This window comes from Eupeodes corollae, chromosome 3 (genome assembly GCF_945859685.1).
Source record: "Eupeodes corollae chromosome 3, idEupCoro1.1, whole genome shotgun sequence".
In the NCBI taxonomy this organism is placed as follows: Eukaryota; Metazoa; Arthropoda; class Insecta; order Diptera; family Syrphidae; genus Eupeodes; species Eupeodes corollae.
Window position 1 is genome coordinate 64,275,147 of NC_079149.1, and position 18,864 is coordinate 64,294,010.

An 18,864-nucleotide genomic window follows, 5' to 3' on the forward strand; every position below is an offset into this window, starting at 1 on the left:
ATAATTTTAATGTTAGAACTCTCATAAATTTAATGTTTTCGATACAATGTTTAAAAACTAAATTATAAAGTTTGATATAAAAAATTAATAAATCATGACACAATCTTATCGATTTTTATCGATGACAGATAATCATGTTTTTTCATTCAACCGAAAGCTAGACTATATTAATCTTTGATTTATTTATTTTCTGCACAATTCCATTTAATGTCTTGTGTAAAAGGGTTCCTTGTCAAATTGGAAAAGAAATAAGTAATATTTCTATATAACACAAAATGCAAATCGTGATGGACTTGTAGCTTGCTTGAGGGGTGTTTTTTGTGGGCAATAATGATTTTAATAGTTTTTGTGCATTAAATTGGAGGAAAAGGTGAGTGAAGTAAAGGTCCAAGTTTGAAATTTGTGAAATTTAAAATACTAACAAGCTGCCTTAGGTAAAAGTTAGGTTCAGAGATCGCAGTTGACTGCAAATAAAGTCCCTAATGTTGTCTGAACCTGCCAAAGGACTTAAAAGTAATGCAAGTTTCTATTATCTGATTGGGCAGCTGCCAAAAAATTACCTTCCAATTAAGGCAACTTTAATGGAAAGTTGATTGGAAAGTTAGTCAAGAAAAATCTCCTTAACTATCTCTTAACTACTTCTATCAAAATGACAGTTGATAATGTTGTTTCATTCAACTGAGAGTGAATTTTATTACTCTATGATTTATTTATTTTCTGCACAACTTTATTTTATGCTTTCTGTAAAGGGCTTTCTTGTCAATTTAAAAAAGAAATAAGTAATATTTCGTTACAATACAAAATACAAATCGTGGTGGACTTGTAGCTTTCCTGAGGAGTTTTTTGAAGACAGTAATTTTGTTGCTACTTTTTGTACTATGAACTTAATGTAGAGATTTGCAAAGTAAAGTTGTGAATTTGAAACTAGTTGCCTTGGTCAAAATGTACGTTCAAAGAACGCAGTTGACTGCAAATGAACCTGCCTAGTCAATTTAGTAGTTAATTATTCGAGCAACCGAAGTGTCTGTTTGAAAGATTGTTTAGTGTTTTATAGTCTCGTCCAAATAGAAAGCGCTTGGATGAGAAAATTTAACAGTTATCTCTATATGAACGTCGATATAGACATCGCTTGAGATATTAAGATCATTAAGAATAAATGCTCACCAATAGTTCAGCTCAAAGAATACTTGAATCCACTCCTGAAAAAGGAAGATAGATATCCCAACCACCTTGGCATCCGAAATTGCAAGACATTTGTTTTTTTGATGTTTAGTCCATTTGGGACTAAAGCGCCGCGCCGTTCTTAAGTTATGAAGTCAATAAGACTATATCATGCCTTGTATCATCTAATAACAATATCTCAATTATACTAATTTGTGTAACGTAAGGGTGAATCCAGACTTTTAATTAGGGAGCGGGGGTCACACACTCAGATGACTTCTTTAATGTTTTGTAAATTTAAATTTAAATAACATAATGTGTATCTTAACCTAACATTTACAGATTTCAATTGCTAAAGTGGCAAATTATTTTAGAACACTGTTGTCCATCAAGGTATGGTTTAACTATTTAATTTGGATGACTCCCTACATATGCCATATTTAAGAGCTAAAACACTATAGTTTAGATGGTTTTTGGATCATTTCAAGCAGAAATGTAAGAAATTGTTTCGAAATGTAGACTTTTTTCGAAAAATAAAATATAATTTTCTTGTTTCCATTTCTTTTAATGCGAAAAAAGCTACAAAATCTGATATGAAAAACTGTAGGGCTTTTTTTTACATAGTTTTTTTCGGACTCATTTTACGGGAGGCTATTGTTACTATCGCTTTTAAGCTGCTGACTCGTATTTTGACCTTAAAGAATTCAACAAAACTTAAAAATTGTAGAGGGAAAAAAGCTTGGTTATGGAAATTGAGGATATAGGTGCATTTAAGTACATAATTTCTCTAAACAATTAAATTAAAACAAATAATAAGAAATGTTTGTGTGGTACTCACAAATTACACGTTTCAGTATCTCTTTTCACTTCAAATCTTCAGACATTTAAAACGTTTATATCAATAAATATGAAACGTTTATTATGTTTTTCAATTAGCCATTATAGTTTAACAAAAGTGTCATTTTTGCTGTTTTTGGGACATTTATATATTGAAATTCGTGTTTGAATCTCAGTTCTAGAGCATCCAAAGCAAATTCACTTCAAAAATAGATTTATTTAATCTCTTAAGATCTTTGGCATTAAAAGAAAATCAATTTGAAAGAAATAAATTGCACGAATGGATCGCTAGAACTTGCAAATTTTAAAATTTAAGATTTAAAAATATGTTTTTTTTTTCGAAAATCATTTAAAATTTTAAATTTTGTGTTACAAATATTTTTGGTAAGCACTAAATAAAGTGCTTATTGATATACATTTTACATTTTTAATATTTTTTTAAAATAAAAAAAAATATGACATTTTTTACCATCGAAAATCATCATCAATTTGATCATCAACAAGAGCTTGTGCAGAAAAAGAAGAATTTTGAAATGGGTCCATTAGTTCTTGAGAAACATGAAAAAAAAAAATAAAGTTTTATGAAGGATACCTTTCTAGAGCAATACCAAAATATGTTTTCCTTGTAGAAAGCCAAACTAAGAATACAGAATTTAGAGAAAGTTTAAAAAAAAAATATTTTTTTTAATTGACGATTTTTTATTTAAGGCTTCTTTTAAAGAACATGAATATTTGCTCTACTAGTACCCGTGGCATGATGGTTAGTGCGTTGGACTATCATGCAAGGGGTCTAGGGTTCAATCCCTGCCTGTGACACCTTAATTTAAAAAAAAAAATAATTTTCGCGGGTACTGCCTCTTGCGAGGAATTGACAAATCCTTCAAGAGTAATTCTTGTCATGAAAAAGTGCTTTCTCAAACTAGCCGTTCGGATTCGGCCTAAAATTGTAGGTCCCTTCCATTCCTGACAACAGTACTCGCACACAGGAATGGTTGAGAGTTGTAAGCCACTAGGCCCTGGTTCACAACGGACTGTTGCGCCACCCCATTTGATTTGATTTGAATATTTGCTCTTTTTCTTAGAAACAAATTTTATGAAAATAATTTAAAGCATGACTAAAGTTATTTCAAATTCTACATTGAGTGAAAACAAAAATTTGAGTTTTTTTTTATAGCAAACCGCTTATTGGTGAATGAAAAAAAAAACTTAATTATTAAAATTCATGTCATGTCTTAACTCAAGCATAATTAATAATTTCCAATACTGACTATGGTTACAAGTTGTTTTAAGAACCAGCGGTAAGCATTTGATTTGTCGTTTACGATAAAATTTATTTTGGCGCTTACGATAAATTGGAGGGAAGGGCTAGCATGGATTCCCATCCCAAACCCGGCCTCTTTGTTTTCTTGCAGTATTAATCTTTACAATTCAAATGTTCAGATATTTTTCAAAAATTAAAGCGCTTTTAAATTTAATGTATTGTAGTACCGAAAAATTAATTCAATCTTTATAGTTTCTATTTATAAAAGTGTCTTTGTTACCGTCGAACAAAAAATAAATTATAAATTTTTATATTATAAAAATTTGCTTTTCAAAAATGGAATTCACAATTTTCATACATATGTAGATATTAAACCTTTTTTATACTTTAAACTTTAAAAGTTTTGCAAAAGGACGAAATATTTGATAAGTGCAGAGTGATATGTTTATAACTTCTTTAACAAGGTTATCAGATCTATGGTTATTCTTTACCAGTAAAATTTTTTTCCGTAAAAAAAAGAAAAGAATTTTTTGCTGAAGAAAGTTTTTTTTAAATTTTTTTAACCAGATATTAAAATTTGATTAAAAGTTTTTGAATTTTGTTTGCAATTTCGTTTTAAGGAAACAGATTACCTAGCAGGATCTAATATATAACGCATACATTCCGTGTCACCTCAATAGGGACAAGCTTCTTTCGCTTTATATTAGACGTTATTTTTCAAACCCTAAGGAATTTTAAGGAAAAACCCAAATGTGGAATAACGGAGGTATGTATTAAGTTTATATTGCAAAAAAAAAAAATAACAACAAAGCTTATGATTTAGGTAAATACTGGTTTTATTGTATCGATACAAATAATTTTTTGAGTAATGGGTGCTGTCTCCTGATTTCTGAATTACTTCATGTAACCTGTGTAGTATGGACTCATAGAGTGCTGTCAGATAATTGAGCGAAATTGGGGCCAAGATCGTTTTATAGCTTCAATAATCTCTTCGATTTTTTGGTATTGTCGTCCTTCTCTGTAGACTTTTCTTGAAAGCCATCCACACACGTTTTCCCTGATGGGAATATGGAAGCCATGGTAATAGATTCACATTTTGCCCCTGAATCCAGGCTTTGTTGCCCGTGCGGTTTTTATTGGTGCATTATGTTGTTGGAAAGCACATCGTTGTCCATTAAATAATTCAGAAGACTGCGGAAAAGCTCGTTCCAGAATCGATTTGTAGGTTATTGCGTCATTTTAGAGCCTTAAAATCCAGCTCGACGGTCCCGTAATAGGGTATTGCTCCCCATACCATTACATCTCCTCCTTTTGCTGTGCCAGTTTTGAAGATAGATTTCTTCCTTTCTTAAATAATAGAAATAGCAGCTATATCCATCAGGTTTGTCAATTTTTTTTTCATCGGAAAAGACGAAGGTATCCCAAGCTTAATTGCATCTGATGTGATTTGTTGCAAAATTAAGGCATTTGCTCTTGCGTGCAGCATTCTAAGCGGTGGTTTTTCTTTTTTTTTTTGTGTCGTATATGATCTGCTTTCTGTATCACCGAGCAACAATCGATCTACTAGCATTTAGCCCAGCTTCTGCCTTTACTAATAAACAGCCTTAAATTTGAAGTAGGTAGCTCTCACTATCGCCCGCATTTCTGAAACGATGCATGTGGCTTTCTTGGCTCTTCCTTTGTGACACAAAAAATTGTTTCTTCAAGAACTTTTCAAGCATTAAAACTCTGATTAAAATTTCAGTTTGAAATAAATAGAACTTTTATTTATTAGACTCACAAATTTGGCAGTCTAGAAAATTACAACTTTGTTTAAAAACGTTTTAACTTTTTTAAACGGCTTTATGTGTAGGTATTTCTTAAATTTACATTATTCCACCAGAATTAACATAATAATACAAGTCCAGCTCGCAACACTTTTCAGAAAAAAAAAACGATTTTTGACCTACTAGAAGAAAGTGTTGTTCATGCATTTAAAATTGTATAATAAAATTTGCAGTCATAATGACCTTGAGCTTTGAGACTTTCAATTTGTGGGCTACCAACTCAACAACAACAATAAAATTTGTTGCAGTAAACAATTCGTTGAAAATGTATTGTACCCAAATTTACATGTTTAAAGCAAACATGCAGAACAATATTGAAAATAAAAAGAAACATCAGAAGGACATTGGTACACAGAATTATAAAAATGAAAACTAAATCAAATCGGCAATTTATTTAATGAAGTGAAATAAATGACGAAATAGTTTACCGAAAAATCTAACCCGACGAACATTCAATATCATTTATTAATAAAATGTCAAAACTAATGTGAAATAATTTTACCGATGCTGTGAAAGTAGTAAATTATTCTTAGAATTTTATTTTATAATAACGAGATTTAACTACATTAAACTCAATAGTAAATACCAAGTGCTAAAGAAATTTTTGAAAGTAAAAAATGCTGGGGTTATAAATATTTATGAGACTGAATTTCAAAGATAAACTGAGCGTCTTTTGCATCAATTACAGAACCTGATGAGAAGACTTACACCAACTTGAAGTTAAATTTCAATGTTGACATTTTTACCATATTGAAAATGCCACAAACTCGCTCCGAATCAAATCCAAATCATTCGTCGAATTCTGTAATTGGCATAATTATATCGAGTATTTAATTGATTTCAGAACTTTGTCAAGGAAATTGAAGCAGAAGTCACTGTAACCCCAATGTACACTTATTGAGAAAATCGCGAATTAAAATTTAACGAAAAAGAAATGTTTGTTATTTTACTCTAAGAAAAGTTCCGTGCAGAAACAATGTTAAAGCATTTTTGCATTAAGTTATGAACAAAATTGTAAAAAATCAAAATTGATAATGTGAGGCTTACGCCACTTCTGCTTTCAATGCCTTAATTGGTCATAAGATGAATATGTATAATAGGAACACAAATAAAACTCAGAATCAGATTATTTATATAAATCAAGCATTAATGAAAATTCAAAACAAATTATAAAAAGGTGCCAAAAACGCAATTTTTAATTTCCAAAAGGAAGTTATTGTAATGGTTCCGATTTGACAAATTGATAGTTTTGATATTTCTCGACGTTTCAAGGTCTTTGGAGTTGAAATAAAAGATTTTTAGAGAGATGTCTGTGCATGCATGTGTACGTACGTTCGTACATCAGTACGTCCGTACGTTTGTACGTTTCTACGTCTGTATGTCTGTACGACGTCTGTACTTCTGTACGTTCGCGAAATTTTTTTCGTCGTCCATAGCTCAAGAACCAGAAAACATATAGACTTCAAATAAATTTTGTCATACAGATAATAAGGCGGAAAGATGCATTTTGGTTAACCCTAAATATCTCACGAACTAAAAACGCTAGAGATTTAAATAAAATTTTATATAATATATTGTAACGTGATACCAAACAAGTACATTTTTGGAAAAAAATCCAATTAACGGTTTATTTAAATCAAAGAAACTGAAAAAAATGTCACCCCGAAAATTTTACGAATAAAAATGATTTCATCTCCAAAATAATAACGTTTTTAACATCTTGCAAAATTTTGAGAAAAATCGAATTGACAGTATTTTTTACAGAAAATAAAAACCTAGTAAAAATTGATTTTCGACCTTAAATATCTTTTCAAAACTTTGAGATTTTTGCTAAAATCTAATTTTACGTTATGACAAATACTGTTTTTAACATTCGATCAAATTTTTGAAAAATCGAACTGACAGTTTTTTACAAAAAATAAAACCCTAAAAAAGGATTTCTAAAAGTCCGTACAAATTTTGTTTCCACTCAAATGTCTTTTCAAAAAAATATGGTTTGAAACTTATTTTATCTCACATAAATATTGTTTTCGACATTCAGTGAATTTTTGATAAAGTTCCAACAGTCCGTTTTTTTTTTCAAAAAAAAAATATAATCTTCAAGAAACAGTACGAACATTTGGTAAAAATCATGTTTGGTTCTCGATATCACGTGAACAATAGAAGGCATTGACTTCAAATAAATTTCATTCTTGCCCGTTGTGAGGACTCGTTTAATAGAAAATGTTGGTATCGAGGTAAGATTGAGGAATCATTCAACGTTAAAAATGTTCTGTGTATATTTTCCTGGTAAAAACTCTAATGAAGAAAAAAGAATTTTAGAGATCTTAGAAAATTATTAATAAGAAATGAGAATTATATAATTGGAGGTGACCTAAATTGTAGGCATAGGGACTGGGGTTGTGTTTGTGCAAACTCGTGGGGTAATGTTCTTGTGAGTATGTCGTGCTTGTATCCGTATTCTATGTTGTTTCCGTTTAGTCCAACCTATTTTCCATCTTGGTCAAGGGGAAGTCCATTAGTTCTGGATTTATTCATAACAAATACACCTTCGTTTTTTAATCAGCCTGAGACAATCAATGATTTAAGTTCTGATCACATTCCAGTTCTATGCAAGATGAATGAATTGGTTGAGCAAAGAGAAGAATACTTTTTGGATCTTAAATATGCTAATTGATGCCGTTTTAGAAATCTAAACTTGGAACAGTCTCTACAGATTTAGATAGAGTGTGCTGTATAGTATTGATTTGTATGTCAATACTTCCTCTAATCATATTCTTGACACGGTACAATCATGCATACCAAAAAAGTCTAAAAATCCTTTCTTTGCTAAAATGCCTGTACACATTCTGGAATTAATACGTCAGAGAAATTACTTTAACAGGCAATGGCAACGTTATCGATTACCAGAATATCGTGACCAAACTCAATTATATAAATAAAGATAAATGAAGAAATTGTTAAACACAGAAATAGAAATTGGAACGATAAATTAAGTAAATTGCAAAAAAATGAAAAACCTTTTTGGAATATAGTCAAAATTATAAAAAAAAATAGACGAATTCCAAATATGAAAAATGGGAACGAAGTAGTTTATGAAGACTCAAATAAAGTTAATTTATTGGCCTCATCATTTCTGAACAATCATACCATTTCACAACACCTTAGTGATGTCACAACTCAAAATCTTGTGAGTCAAACATTGAGCATTATAAACTCACAAAATATCGATACTCCTAATGATCAGTTTGTAAATAGGCAGGATGTGGAACATGTAGTTTCCAACCTCAAATCTAGGAAATCTGATGGAATAGACAAAATTAAAAATATTTATATAAAAAATCTACCTAAAACAGGCCTTATATATATCTTACCTTTTTGATAAATGCATGCCTTAAAATGCAGTATTTCCCAATGACATGGAAAAACGCAAAAGACATACCAATTCCAAAACCTGGGAAACACGCAAAACTCCCTACTAGCTATCGACCGATTAGTTTGCTTAGTTGTCTAAGTAAAATATTGCAAACAATTTTTAAATGTACAATTTTGCAAATTGTTAAAAACTTACATATTTTTCCAAATGAACAATTTGGATTTAGGATGCATCACAGCACTTCTCATCAAATTTTAAGAGTATGTGAACATGTCAAGAAAAATCGTTCTCTAGGTAAATCAACTGGCCTTGTTTTCTAGATATAGAAAAGGCTTTTGACTCAGTGTGGCAGGATGGGATTGTCCACAAGATGGTACATTTTGGCTTTGCCATGTATCTGGTCAAAATTATTCAAAATATTTTCTCTAACAGTTGTTTTAGTGTTTATGCTAATAATTGTCCTTCAATTTCTTATAATATTAATGTAGGTGTTCCGCAAGGATCAGTATTGGGTCATTTTTGCGAAATTGTTAAATTCCTGACAATCCATTAATTAATCAATTATTTTCTTAACCATATTTTTGATATTATCTACTTGTTATTATAAGATCGTAATATGTTTACATCTTTACGTATACTTATTTATTTATTTATTTTATATTTATTTATTTATTTACATAGGTACTATTTGTTTATTTATTTAGTTATTTACTCATTTGTTTCTCTTATTAATTAACTATTGTATTTATTTAATTATACATCTCATACAAATATGTATATTTATTCATCTATTTACTAACAAAGTACTAATATACTTTTATAAATTAATTTATTAATATTATTCACTAACCCAATTCATACTAACCTTCTTCATTACTATAGTTTTGAAGTTGAATTGTTAATTCGAGTCCAAATGTACCTGATTTTTTTTTTATTTTGTATTAAAGGTTTTATTTGTACTTTCCTTCAAAGTAAGTTCTTTATTTTGGTTGTAAACTTTATTTAAATTAAAATACTTGTTCAGTAGAAAGATATTATTATAGCATATCAAATCTCTGTGTGTAAACTTTGCGGTAGCATACCAAATGTATATCTAAATACCGAAAAATCTATCTACGAGTATCTAATTTCATTCAACCAATTTGTATTTGTTTATATAAAAAAAAACTTTAAAGAAATGCTACTAAAATTGGTAAGAATTGCTTAACGACAAAAAAATCTCGTTAATAAAAATAGATTTTGAAATCAAACTATTTCATCATATGCAAAATATTGTTATTAAATTTAATTTTTTTAGAATAATGCAACTGACAACTTTTTTAACAAAATACGAAAACGCATCCCAACCTGTTTTTAAAAATAGCTTGTTTAAAATAGTTGTTTGCTAAATGAAAATTGCTTTTATCTAGTTTTGGATTTGTGGGCTTTGTAAAGTTTCTATACAAAGTAGGTAATTGGTGGTGTTTACTTTATTAAGTAAAGGTATATGCAAAGGTATATTCAATAGTAGAATATTATATTGAAAACGACCCATTTTGATATTTTATTTTCTTGGTTCGTAATGTTGAATATAAATACAATATTGATGTCACATGCAATAATGCACATAGAATAAGACTAAGTGCGTGCCGGCCGCTTGTCGCACAACACTGTGATGATGCACTAAAAAATATATACCTTTCTAATAAATTAAGATACTGATTTAAATATGGCAGGTGATATCATTACTGATTACTCCAAATTCGATTTGAACGTTCGAACATTTTTCATACAAAAAGGCCGTTTCGGAACATGTGTCGCTTTTCGTTTTCTTAGCAGGGAAATATAAAAGCCGACGATTTTTTTCTCTGCAAGTAAATACAATGTATACAAATGTTTCTAATTATGATTTTCATGCAATTCTTTAAAAATTTGAAGCACTCTCGATTTAATGTCCATGGCTTTTATGTTGTCTTATAATGCATTCTTAAGGTGCATGTTCAATATGAGCGCAAATTGCAACAGCTATTATGTTTTGCAATCATTTGAAGTGTTTCCATATAAAAAAGTTCTAGTTTTTAAAACTCACTCACTTCTTCATCAAGATCTCAAGCTTAAAAACTTTAATTTATATCTCGGTTTGAGATAGAACTTCGATTTATTGTTTTGATTTTGAAAAAATATGCTTTTAAAATTGATTTACGAAAACATGACCCTTTAATATATTAACAATAATATTTCATATTAAGAAAAATTGAAGACAAAAAATTAGAAATACACAATTAAAATGTGTAACCAATGTGTATGCTATTGTCATAAACGGTTTTCATAAGACCATAATTTTCTTTTTAAATATAAAATAAGGTTCAACTTTAATTATATCGCCAAGCGCAGCCCGGGTAACTAAGCCACCAGCCGTCTCATTGTGTCTCCTCAAATCACGCTCTCTGCTGCTTGGTGACACAGACAGTAGTGCATAAACGTTACAAAAAAGAAATTAAGTCCTTCGACCTCATTTCACTCATGGTCCATTAACATTGTGACCGCAGGCTCTAAGTCATCCCGCCACATTGGTCTGTAAATATTAAATATGTTTTACATAATGTGCAAAAGAGTATCTATACCTAATATTTAAATAAAACATAAATTGACAATTTAGCCAAAAAAACTTTTAAAAAAATCCAAAATACATACATATGTAGATTGATGCCAAATCAAAACTGATGAAACATTTTATATTTTTATGATAGGATATCAGAATTGTTTCTCAAAAAAAAAATGCATAGTGTCATATATGCATATGCAATAATAATTTATTCCTTATGGAATTTTATTTTATTAAACTGAAACTCGAAAATATAGTACATCGAGCTCTATCGAAATAATTAGAAGTCAAGAAATGTACGACTTCTAAATATTTTAATCAGTACTAATCGGCAGTCTGATCTGATCGGACACTTTTCTCTGTGCGGTACATATACAAAGCAAAATTAACAAAAGAAATCGATCTCCCTCCCCTGTTGGAGGCATTCAATTGTCTCTGAGCGTTAAAAACCGAAAAATGAATTCGGATGATCAAAGATATGGGCGGTTTACCCCCTTACAGTGTCTTTCTGATTCTGTCAATACCAATGATTGCGAAGTTGAAGAGGTTATACTCCCTCCTCCCAAAAAAAAAATTAAGATACCATCTATCTGTGTTTTGCAAAAATCATGTGAAAATGTTCATTCTTTGCTCAATGAAGCATTTATAAAAGATTACTCTATTAAAAAAATGTCAATTGGCATTAAAATCAATTGTGAAACTTGTGAAGATCACTCAAAACTGTGCTCTATTTTAAAATCAAAAATGTGGCAATTCTTTACCCATGACCTTCCGTCGACCAGGTCTTTTAAAGTTGTGCTCTTTGGACTCGACGAGATTCCAAATGAAAAACTAAAATCTGAACTCATTTCACTTGGTCTGAAGTGCATTAACATTAAAATGATCAAAAAGCAGTATAAACATTTTACTGATATATTTTATATTGTTTTTCTTGAAAGTGGTACAGTGAGACTTGCCGATCTTAAAAAAAATATAAAATCATTGTTTAAGACCCAAATTAAATGGGACTTTGCACGGCGGCAAACAAAAAAAGTTACTCAATGTGAGAATTGTCAAATGTTTGGGCATGGAGAAAAAAATTGCAATATAAAAACACACTGTGCTATTTGCTCTGAGAACCATGAAACCAACAAGTGTACCTCGAAAAATATAAAGTGTGCCAACTGCAATGACACACATATCTCAACTGATCTCGATTGCCCTAGTCGAAAAAACTTTTTTGAAATGAGAGAAAAACTATCCTCAAAAAAAAATAAACAATCAACGATCATCCCAATGAAAGCATCACATCATTCTTTTGCACCGGTAATGAGTGACTTCCCTCCCTTGCCTCCTCGTCGTCAGAACCCTAACCATGTCATGCCGATAACAAATGCAAATGTTATTGATTGCAATGCTTGGAAAACTAACAACATTAACAACGACATCAACTTCAACAGCAACGCTGGACCAACGAACGAACTCTTCTCCATGGAAGAGATTAATGCATTGACCGCTGAGATGATTACTCTTCTTGGTAAATGTAATAATAAAGCTGATCAGTTTAATATCATTGCGCAATTAGCTATTAAGTATTTATATAAATCCAAATAATGAGTAGCACATCTATGAAAATAATTTGTTGGAATGCTAAAAGCATTCGATGTAAATCAATCGAATTTTTTGCTTTTCTAAGCAAGCACAAAGTAGATATAGGATTAATATCCGAAACTTGGCTTAATTCTAATGTTAGATTATCAAATCCTGATTATTTTTGTTATAGATTAGATAGAGATGAGAGAAGGGGTGGTGGTGTTGCCATTGTAGTAAAAAAAAGTATTCGGCATAAAATAATTCCAATTATAAATACTAAATTAATTCAAAATATAGGTATTGAAATTCCATTTTCTAATGGTTCCACATTAAAAATATTTGCTGCATACTTTCCGGGTAGTACTGCTGCAACGCCTCAAAATAGATACGACTTAAACAATGACTTAAGAAAATTAATTAGTGTAAATGACATTTTTCTAATAGGTGGGGATTTTAACTGCAGGCATAGGAAATGGGGTTGTCTGAGAGCGAATACATGGGGAAATATACTTGAAAATCTTAATTCCAGACACTCTTTTGACATTTTGTTTCCGCCTCATCCTACTTTTTATCCTGCGAATAACAGGGCTAATCCTTCAACCATAGATTTATATCTGACAAATATGCCGGGATTGTTTACTGAACCTATGGTTTTAAATGAAATGAGCTCGGACCACTTACCTGTAACTATTAGTACTTTTACTTCACCTCTAAGTGGGAGAAGTGAAACTTTTGATTTCAAAAATGCTAATTGGTTAACATTTAAACGGCGAATGAGAGCAAAGCTCAGAAGTATTCCTGACATTTCAAATTTAAATTTTAATCAATCTCAAATTGATCAAAATATTGCATTATTCACGTCTGCTATAGTTGAAAGTGTTGAAAGCTCTGTGCCTAAAAAAAAGATTAAACTTGGAAGTACTAATGTCTTACCTAGTAATTTACTGGAACTGATTAAAATACGGAATAGCTACAGAACCAGGTGGATAAGAACAAGAAATTGTTTTTATTTCAACGAAATGAAAATTCTTAATGCCTTGATTAAAGAAGGCATATCAAAATTCAGAAATAATTCCTGGAATCAAAAACTATTAGGAATGGAAAAATCTAGCAAACCATTCTGGAATGTAGTAAGAGTAATTAAAAAACGTAATTCCCACATTCCCGCACTTAAGATCGGAAACCAAATCATGATGTGGGGCATTGAAAAGGCAAATGCACTGGCTGAAACATTTTGTAATAATCAATTGTTAGCTAGCAGCACTACAGGTAACATTTCTGTGGAATCTCTAGTTTCAAACTCAATTAATTTCATTAACAATAGTGCTGCTAACAATACTATAGATCAGGTTGCAACTGACGATATAAAAGACATCTTGATTTCTTTGAAAACACGAAAGTCAGTAGGCTTTGACAAACTGAAAAACGTGTATTTAAAACACCTTCCCAGATCAGGATTTATATTTTTACAATCATTGTTTAACTCTTGTCTTCAGCTTGGGTATTTTCCAAGCGAATGGAAAGTTGCTAAGGTTATTCCTATTTTAAAACCTGGAAAAATTGCTACTATGCCGGCTAACTACAGACCAATAAGTTTACTAAGCTCCTTAAGCAAGTGCTTTGAAAAATTAATAAAAAAAAAAATTATGATCTTTATTGCCCGAAATAATATTTTACCCCCTGAACAGTTTGGTTTTCGGCCTTCTCATAGCACTGTTCATCAAGTCCATCGTATTACAAACCATATCAAGAGAAATTTTTGTATTGGAAAAAGTACAGGTATGATATTGCTTGACGTAGAAAAGGCATTTGATTCTGTTTGGCATGACGGACTTCTTCATAAGATGTATGCTCTTAATTTTCCTATGTACCTGATAAAAATTGTAAAGTCCTTTTTGTACTCAAGAAAATGTATAGTGTCTGTGAACAATTTTGTATCTGATATGTTTACTTGTGTGGCAGGTGTTCCTCAGGGTTCTGTTTTGGGCCCGATTCTTTACACTATTTTCACTCATGACTTTCCTAGACTCCAAAACTGCGAGACAGCTATTTTCGCTGACGATACATGTATATTTTCCACAGATTCAATTGCTTCCATTATTGGAAATAACTTGCAATCTGCCCTAAATACAACTCAAAACTATTTTCTTGATTGGAAAATAAAGATCAATGCTTGTAAGACTCAGGCCATCTTTTTTACTAGAAAAAGAAAATCCTGTTTCTTGCCAAGCTCAATGATCTCTATTAACGGTATAGGCATCGAGTGGAAATCTTCTGCAAAATACCTAGGAGTAACACTAGATACAAAACTAACCTTTGGCTTACATGTCCAGGAAATAATTAAAAAGATTAACTTAACAATTAAAATACTATATACATTTATCAATCGAAAATCCAAGTTGAGTAAAGAAAATAAACTTTTAATTTACAAAGCTATATTTCAGGCAATAATTTTTTATGGTTCACCAGCATGGGGTAATTGTGCAATCAGTCATATTCGTAGGTTACAAACATCGCAAAATAAAATTTTGAAAATGATGTTTAATCTTCCTTGGCATTTTTCAACTTGTGAATTACATGCATTAACTAATATAGAAATGGTATCTAGTCGAATTGCTAAACTTAAGGAAAAATATAACTTTTCTTGCATATCTTCTGACAATGCCTTGGTATCAGACCTAGCGTCATATTAGCCACTTTAATTATTTATTAAGTCTTCTTTTCCGCATGCATATTCTTATCTATGAAATTATCTATTACTTTATTTATTTATTTTTAACTCTATGAATATATTTACTTGTTAATTAGATTGATTTTATATATTCATATACTTATTTATTTATTTATTTATTTATTTATATAATTATTTATTTATTTATTTGTTATTTATTTGTTTATTTATTTACTTATTTATTTATTTATTTATTTATTTATTTATATATTTATTTATTTATTTATTTATTTATTTATTTATTTATTTATTTATTTATTTATTTATTTATTTATTTATTTATTTATTTATTTGTTTATTTATTAATTTATTTATTTATTTATTTACTTCTTTATTATTATTTATTAAATAACTATTTAATTTATGTAATTATTCATTTTTGCTAATATATGTTTCGTTTATTATTTATCTGTAAATTTGCACTGTCATTACTGTTATTTATTTATCATTTTTATTTGATTACTTGTTAAGATTTCTGTTTTTGATTTCCCTTTTTTTTTCTTTTTTTGTTAATGTTCAATAATCTAGTTTCATCACTAGTTTAATGTACTTATTATATGTAAAAATTATTATGTAAAAGGCATTGTTAGATGTTTTACTTGTGTGCAGCCCCTTCTCTCATCTCTTCTATAACACGCTCTTTATTGTTATCATTTATCTTTAGTTTTTTATTTAATGAAGGTTTTTTATCGTAGCTTTTCCTTCAATTATATTTGTATTTGTAAAAAACTACTTATTAAAAAACTCATCATTTGGCAGTAGTAAGATAGCGTATATCAATCTCTGTAAATTGTGCAATATAGGTAAGAAAGAAATGTGATATTTTGGCTACAATAAAAACTATTATTATTATTAAATATTTTAATAACATGAGTTTCAAAGACAAACCGAGATTTATTAGACTTAGTTTTAAATTGTTTTTAGAACTTCGTCAAAAACATTGGCCGTCATAGTGTGGTATCAAAACGGACCAATCAATAGCTTTTTGACCAATCGACAGTATTGCCACCTTAACCTAGCCTATCACTTAGGTATAGTTGTTATACATGTAGCCTTAAATGCAACTAATGTTTGCTTGAGACTGAAATAAATCCTTCAATTAATACCAACATGTTTTTGCTGAATTTGAAACACCTTTATTTATGCCAAATGAAAATATATTTCAGCAGTATTTTAACTTTTCGACTATTAAAAAGCATCATTATTTCATAAAAAGATCATAACTCTTCTTCTTACAATTTCAATTATGTGTTATGCAATGCTCATATTAATCAATATAAATTTTTCTTTCCGTTTTTAGACCTACTCGTGTTTTGTTGGAAAATCTATCCTTAGTATAGTAGGATCTCGCACGAGTAATACTACCGATAAAAGTTAAATTCGAGTCTCGAATGGATCTTATGTGATTTCGTTCTCAAATGTTGGTACGATTGATATTGCATTTGTATCTCGATGTCTGTGTTCGTTGAGTAGTTGTGCATTTGGAATCATGTGTTTTCCATTGGCGAAAAAAGATCAATCTTTTACTGCTGATATTATTTAGTTATGTTAATGAAAATGGACTAACTTTTATTATTTTGCCAGAGAAAACAATAGAAAAGATAATAAAGTTTTTCTATGTTTCCACCAAAGGTTCCATGATTAGTGAAAAGGTGCGTTTAGAAATTAGATACAAACTTGTTAAATTCCTATTAGAAAACTCGACAATTTTTGATAACGCATTCGTATATCTATCTGACATCGTGGGTTCTGGTTGTAGGTATATGTGTTTGCCATTAAGGAGTTGACTGTAGGTGTTCAATATTTTGCCAATTGTTTGACAGCCATGGTGGCATTTTGTGACTACCCTCTTTATAATTTGAAAGACCTTCTGAATAGTAGCAGGATGATGATGTAAATGTGTGTCGTCTAACTTATTCCACTCACGTTGACGTTAGCAAAGCTTAACATAATCACAGGAAATGACGTCTGATATAGTGATAGGTATATTAAAATGAAATTTTTAAAGGTTGAATTCAAAGAGGGTTTTGTAGATAGGTATGTATATCTTTCGAATGAACTTACTCCAACTATGTATATGTATGTACATACCTATTTTATTATTCGTATGAAAAGAAGTGATTATTTTATCGTAAGTTACAAAACAACAAAAGACATAACAAAAAAAAAAAACGGATCATGATCTGTGAAATAAATTCAATAAAACTTTATTGACATTTTACCTACGTTTGCATAAACCTACATACCTACCTACATACTACATACTTAGTATACGTATATTTGTGTAACTAAAAATAATATTATTTATGTATATTGATGTGTCAATATAAGCTTAAAATATTTTGTAGATGTGAAATCGACAAATCGACTACTACTCCATGGAGAATGAACAAGCGCAAAGGTCAAAATCAAATAATCACTTGGCCACGCCCTTTTGGGTGGAGCTACAACAGAATCAGAGTTCATGACTGGGTATTTATTTTCCTTTCAGTTAAATAAGGACTACTGTTTGGGAATAAATAGGAATATATCCTATACAACTGTAGAGGTACTGATGGTAAACAACAACCCACCCCACCGGGCACCGCATCCCATCGCACCCACATTCAGTATTTTCTGGCGTTAGTCGAATTTTCGACTTGAAAATTTGTTTTGGTTTTATTTTGTATTCGTTTTTTTTATTAAGGTTAAGAACGATGATGATGACTTTTTGCATTCGTTATTGTATACATATTTACGCCGAATGGCGATATGCGTATCTATATAGATTAGATACATTAAAATATCTATGATTTTTAATTGTATCTATATGCATATGGGTATAGGAATCTATAAGTATTTTACTAAAGTTATGGCGGTTAACTAGGAATAATCTTTTGCAGCTTTGATAACAAATGATGTCAACCTCAAAACGATGAAAACATTTAGGCAAAAGAACTTACTTTAGAAAGGTGTGGTATAGGTAACCAAGATAAGTTCCCATACCTTTAGTAGGTTCCTTGGTTTCTTCCTATTTACTCATCTCAACTTAAGAGGTTTCTAGAATTTTTGTTAATAGCAAAAGTTACTGTATAGGTATATAGCATGGTTATAGAAAGCCATAACTATATGTACATAGTTGCTACCTACCTACCTTACGATGAGGAAAGAGTTTAACCAGGCTGTTCTCACCAGAATTAATGTAGAGTTTTGAACTCTTAACTTTTATTTCCGAAAAATTAAAAAAAAAAAAAACAAATCTAAATAATCGAAACAGGTAGATAAACTTCCTCTCACACGCTTACCAGTTTTATCAACAACACCTATAATGGGACTATGGGACAGAAACAGAACCTACTTATATGTATATACAAAATCCTGATGCTCTGCTCCTTGTATGAGGTACCTACTCGTCGTATAACGACGACGATGTCATCGTCATCTCTCTGTATGTGAGAAAGAACATCATGCCGTTTTGATATTTATTGGAGGCTGCGGCTTATGTGGCAAAAGTAAAAGCACAAGATTTCAAGTCAA